The sequence below is a fragment of the Rana temporaria genome, chromosome 1 (assembly GCF_905171775.1).
Source record: "Rana temporaria chromosome 1, aRanTem1.1, whole genome shotgun sequence".
Taxonomy (NCBI): domain Eukaryota; kingdom Metazoa; phylum Chordata; class Amphibia; order Anura; family Ranidae; genus Rana; species Rana temporaria.
The window spans coordinates 255697027-255703026 of NC_053489.1; the positions used below are offsets into that span (position 1 = coordinate 255697027).

The 6000-nt window shown below is 43.8% G+C and overlaps 1 long non-coding RNA gene across 3 annotated transcripts in view; it reads right to left on the reverse strand.

Annotated features, from left to right (window-relative positions):
* Nucleotides 1-6000, reverse strand: part of LOC120941170 — a 95381-nt gene extending 89381 nt beyond the window's left edge. For 2 of the 3 annotated variants that reach the window (XR_005749528.1, XR_005749524.1), the window contains exons 1-2: nt 5790-6000; nt 5248-5332 (exon numbers count right to left, since the gene is read on the reverse strand). This is a non-coding gene — a long non-coding RNA (uncharacterized LOC120941170). The remainder of the gene's footprint in view (nt 1-5247; nt 5333-5789) is intronic. The other variant, XR_005749529.1, reaches the window with a different exon arrangement.

Below are 6000 nucleotides of genomic sequence, written 5' to 3' on the forward strand. Positions count from 1 at the left end.
TGCACACCCTAATGCAATAGGCTGCACACACCTATGATATTTTTATTATTATACAGGATTTATATAGCGCCAAGAGTTTGCGCAGGGCTTTACAAATAGAAACATAAAGAGAACTCACATAGCATAAAAATAATGTACGTATTTGCCCATCTACTAGTTTAAAACTAGGCTCAATTCACAAAGATAACACACCAGAAGAGGTGTTCTTAAAAAAAAATTATCAACAGTCATGGCTGAAAATAAAATGCCTTGGGCTGGTGTTAAAGCAGATCTTCTCTGCTTCTGAGCACCATAAATCAAAAACGCTATTTCATTTATTTTTCATATTCAAAGCAAAATCCCCCATTCACCCGTGTCCCTATGCTTTACAGTATTTTGTTTGAGAAATCACTTTGAAAAACAACCCCTTAGCATTTCTGGCTGTGGTCACCTGGAGTAAGGTCAAATGATTCATGTAGCACAGAGGTCTCCAAACTGCGGCCCGAGAGCCAGATGTGGCCCTTTTCTAGCCTTTATGCGACCCTTGGGGCACTTATTCCTCCCACTAATATGAGGCACTTTTCCTCCCACTGACACCAACAATGGAGCACTATATCTTCCACCGATACCGATTATGGGATACTATTCTCATACTAATAGGGGCACTACTTCTCCTCCTATTGACCACTCACCCTGAGACCATATTTATTTTCACTGAAGCTGAGCCCGTGACATTTTCTGCCCCTACTGGCCACAATCTGGCCCTCCTAAAGTGTGAAGGACAACAAACTTGCCCTCTGTTTGAAAAGAGACCCCTGATGTAGCATTTACTTCCTGGAATCCATGTGGTCTTAGCCCAGGCATACAGGCAGGAGGGTGCGCTTAGCTGAGAAAACCCCTCCTGAAGACTCCTGGCATATATGACATCATTTTCCTAGGCAAGAGACCAGGATGTAAAAAAAAAAGTTTAACCACTTCCGGACCGCCGCATGTACATATACGTCGGCAGAATGGCACGTACAGGCACATTGGCGTACCTGTACGTCCCTGCCTAGACGTGGGTCGGGGGTTCGATCGGGCCCCCCCCGCTACCTGCGGCGGTCCCCGTGGCTGTCCGAGCGATCCGGGATGAGGGGGCGGCGGTTTGTTTTTGTCCGCCCCCCTCCGGATCGCTCTCAGCCAATCCTCGCACTCCCCCTGCGTGTCACTTCCTCCTCCTGTGTAAACACAGGAGGAGGAAGTGATGTGATCTCTCCTCTCTGCGGTATTTTCAACCGCCGCTGAGGAGAGATCACATCACACAGTAAGTCGCACCAACACTACACTGACACACACTACACATAGGCACATTAACCCCCCCCGATCAAGCCCCCCCCACCCCCCCTGTCACAGTGTCACTGAATGCAGTGATCATATATGTACTGATCACTGCATTTAGTGTCAGTGTGACAGACAGTGTGACAGGCAGTTAGTGTTAGGTTCGGGGTAGCCCCTGTACCCCCCCTAATAAAGTTTTAACCCCTTGATCAACGCCCTAGTTAACCCTTTCACTCCCTATTGCCAGTGTCACTAAGCGATCATTTTTCTGATCGCTGTATTAAGCCCCATACACACTATCAGTTTTCCTGATGGTTTTCTCTTCAGGTTTACCAAAACCATCTAATATGAGGTCAAACCTTAAGCATTTCAATTTGAATGCAATCAGGCAGGTCCTTGTACTACATGGTTTTGGTAAACCTGAAGAGAAAACCATCAGGAAAACTGATAGTGTGTATGGGGCTTCAGTGTCGCTGTTCCCGCTAGGTAGCTATTTTTTTTTTTATTGCGATTTTTTTTTACTAAAGACATGTGGCTGAATAAATTTTGGCCTAAATGTTTCACTAAAATTTAGTTTATTTGATTTTTCTTATAACAAAAAGTAAAAAATATTGTTTTTTTTTTCAAAAATGTCGCTCTATTTTTGTATATAGCGTAAAAAATAAAAATCGCAGAGGCGATCAAATACCACCAAAAGAAAGCTCTATTTGTGGGAAGAAAAGGATGCAAATTTTGTTTGGGAGCCACGTCACACGACCCTTGGGTCATTTAGCAGCATATTGGTCCGGTCCTTAAGTGGTTAAAACAAATAAATATGATATACTTCCCTATCTACTTACTAATGCTAGCAGCATGAGGATTAAAAATAAACAATGTTGATTGGGAGAGTGAAGTTCCACTTTAAAGCTCTGTGAATTAGGATGATGTGTTGCCCTGTGCACATTACCAAGGATTCAAGCATTACTTGCTGCTTTTGAATTCTGTATATGTTGTGATCAATAATGGATAAAAAAAATATTTAAGCTCTCAAACTGTCACAAACCCATGTGTTGAGAGCAATAGCCGCAGCAGGACAGGAACTTTCCCAACCACAGGCGCAACTTGCAGTCATCTAATCTTTTTGTCACAATATCATTACATCTTATCTATATTCTAGATTGGATTGTGTCATTCATTTAAAAAAGGATGGTGTCAGAAAGTCAACTTATTAAGATTTATAAAAATCCCATTCGTTTCAGATCTACCAAAGATGCTGATTGTTTGTGTTTAAAATACGGTATATGTTTTTCAAAAAGTATTCTACTGATGCATTGGAGCTGATTTGAAAAGTTGCACTTCTTTAGTTCATGAGAACTTACTAACAAAAAAGCTGATAAAACAGAGAACAAGTCCAGAGGCTGGCAACAAAAAAAAAAAGAGTAAAATTTGTGGGGATAACAAATATCAAGAGCTTCGGGAACTTAAATTGTACAGGCTTAAGCAAAGAAGGGAAAGGGGAGACATGGGGGTTGATTTACTAAAGGCAAATAGACTGTGCACTTTGCACTCCTCCAGAGCTTAGCAAATGAGCAGAAGCTTTGCTGACTTCTAACATCCAATCATGTGCAAGCAAAAATGCTGTTTTTTTTAAATTATCCTTGCATGTACCGTATTTATCGGGGTATTGCGCGCTCCGGCGTATAGCGCGCACCCCTAAAGTGGACCCGACATTCCTGTAAAAAAAGATTTTAGTACTTACAGTTTTGGTGTCTTGCGCGGCGTCCATCAGCGGCCTCATCGGGTCCGGCGTCCGTCTGCGGCTTCGGGTGTCCTCTTCGTCAGGTCCGGCGTCCTTCTGCTGCGTCCTCCCCGCTCGATCCCCGCTTTCCCGCTCCGAGTTTGAATACTGCGCCGGCATATACCGAGCGCAGTACACTCGTGTATAGTCGGGCAGGCTCGGCTACTTTCGCGCTCACGTCCTGTATGTCCAGGACGTGAGCGCGAGAGGAGCCGAGCCTGCCCGACTATACACGAGTGTACTGCGCTCAGTATATGCCGGCGCAGTATTCAAACTCGGCGCGGGAAAGCGGGTATCGGCTTATATTGCGCACCCACGATTTTGCCCTGATTTTCAGGCCAAAAAAGTGCGCGGTATACGCCGATAAATACGGTAATTGGTTATTCTTTGCAAAGTGAAGCTTTACCTTACTTACAAAGTCTTGTAACAACTGCACTTTGCAAAGTGCATAGTCTATTTGTCTTTAGTAATTCGACCCCATGAATGAAACCTTTATCCACCTAGCGCCTGCCCTATAAAAAAAAATGACAGGCGCAAGGTGGCTCTCTGATTCTGGGATGACGTCACGGGGGCACGCAGTGTGACAACCGGCAGTGCGCTGTGTACTTGGGACATGGCGCATTACTGTTCTCTGTAAAGAGCCGATGACGAGACTCTATACCCATGTGATCAGCTGTGTCCAATCACAGCTGACCATATGTAAACAAGGAAATGCCGGTCATTGGCTCTCTTCTCCTTACGCTGACAGCGTGTGAGGAGAGGAGAGCTGATCAGCAGCATTTCCTCACAGGGGAGTTCTGCACAGATAATCAGTGCAGCCGCAACATTCCTCAGAAGTGATGCCAATCAGTGCCCATCAGTGATGCCAGGTAGTGCTGCCTTTCAATGCCCATCATTGCCTGCTCATCAGTGCTGCCCATCAGTGCCACCAATCAGTGCTGCCTATCCGTGCTGCCTATCGATGCCACCTATCAGTGCTGCCTATCAGTGCTGCATATCAGTGCCACCTATCAGTGCCCATCAGTGCTGCATTTTAGTGCCTCCTCATCAGTGCCATCTCATCAGTGCCCATAATTGCAGCCTCATTAGTGCCCATCAGCGTGGTCTCATCAGTGCAGCCTCATGAGCGCACATCAGTAAAGGAGAAAAATTACTCATATACAGCATTTTATAACAAAAACTAAGAAAAACTTTTTTTTTTCCAATTTTTTAGCAAAAAATAAAAAACCCAGTGGTGATTAATTACTACAACAAGAAAGCTCTATCTGTCTCAAAAAAATGATAAAAAAAAATTGTTTGGGTACAACGTTGCACTTTTCAATTGTCATTCAAAGTACAACGGCGCTAAAAGCTGAAAAATTGGCCTGGGCAGGAAGGGGGTGAAAGTGCCCAGTTTTGAAGTGGTTAAATACATTAAAGCAGTATTAAATCCCCCAAAAAAACATGTATTATATTGCAGCTTGCTATTTCTAAGATGTGATGGTTGTATTAGTTATTTTTTTAAGCTTTATTTCCTTATTTTCACCTTGTGATCTGGCCAGTAAGTCTGTTGTCGATCAACAGAACAAGCTGTTTTGCAGTTGTAGCAGTTAGATGTTTGAGACAAACCATTTACTACTGACAAGGTGTGTACAATAATCAGATTTTATTTATTCAGAGCTGGTTCACACACAGGCGGCACGACTTTGGGGGGCGACTCGGCAAGGCGATCTCAAGGCGACTTGAGAGGCAACTTGCAAAATGACTTCTATATTGAAGTCAATGCAAGTCGCCCTGAATCGCCCCCAAAGTCGTACAGGAACCTTTTTCTAAGTCGGAGCGACTTGCGTCGCTCCTATTAGAACGGTTCCATTGACTACTGCGGACCGCGACTTGTCAGGCGGCTGAGTCGCCTGACAGGTCGCCCCTGTGTGAACCGGCTCTTAAGGTGTGTTACTGGCCAGATCACCAGGTGAAAACAGAGGGGGGCTAAAACAAGAAAACTAATGCAGCCACCACATCTAATGATTGGTAAGCTGAAATATGTTATATTTTTGGTTTTGGGGTATAATACCATTTTAAAAGTGTGAGGAGGGCAGTACTTTTAATCTGAAGCTAACATCAAGAACTTTGGGACATGACCTCAAACCAGCAGGAGGAAAATTTGAAGCTAATACTAGAAAGTGTTAACTTACCTAAAGAGTAGTTGATGCTTGGAATAGACGGAGGTAGTGAGTCCGTCAACAGTGAATGGATTCAGACATGCTTGGGGCATCTATACTGAGACAAAAAAAGTCAGAATAAAATAAAATAAAAAATGAAAAACGGGTTAGACTCAATGGACCACATGGACTTTTTTCTGCTATCACGCTTCTATGTTTTACTTTGCAGTACTAGCAAAACACAATTCCGATGCTTTGCTAGAGAACAATCTGCTGGTATACAGCCAGCTTAATGTTAACGCTCTTTTTTTTTTCTTGTCTTTTAACACACATGCCTTGCTCTTTTATCTGTCCTTTTAAAATGTATTTTATGTAAGTCACAGCTGGAAGTGTCAACAGCCTCCTATGCTGTCCTCTGTCCAGTAACATCTGCTCTGTCCTAAGCAACAGACAATAGTGCAGTACACCCAATACATCTCTAGTGCTGTCAGATTACCTTCAAACAACCCCCCCTGATTTCTGCTTCTTGTTCATCTCTTTGTCTGTACCTCAAATGGGTCAGCTGCCATACTTACCTTTTTGTAGGAATAAGCCAGCTTCTCCCCTCGTCCCCTACTATGCCCTTCTGGGCTCTGTAGAGGTCCTCAGTCCTTGTTGTAAAGGGTGATATGACCCCTTGTACATTATTTAGTCCTCCCATGGGAGGCAGATTAGTGGCTGCATGTGGAATGGTGAAGGGGAAACATAGGCCCCCTGGCATGCTAGAGATCTAAAGAATTAAATGGC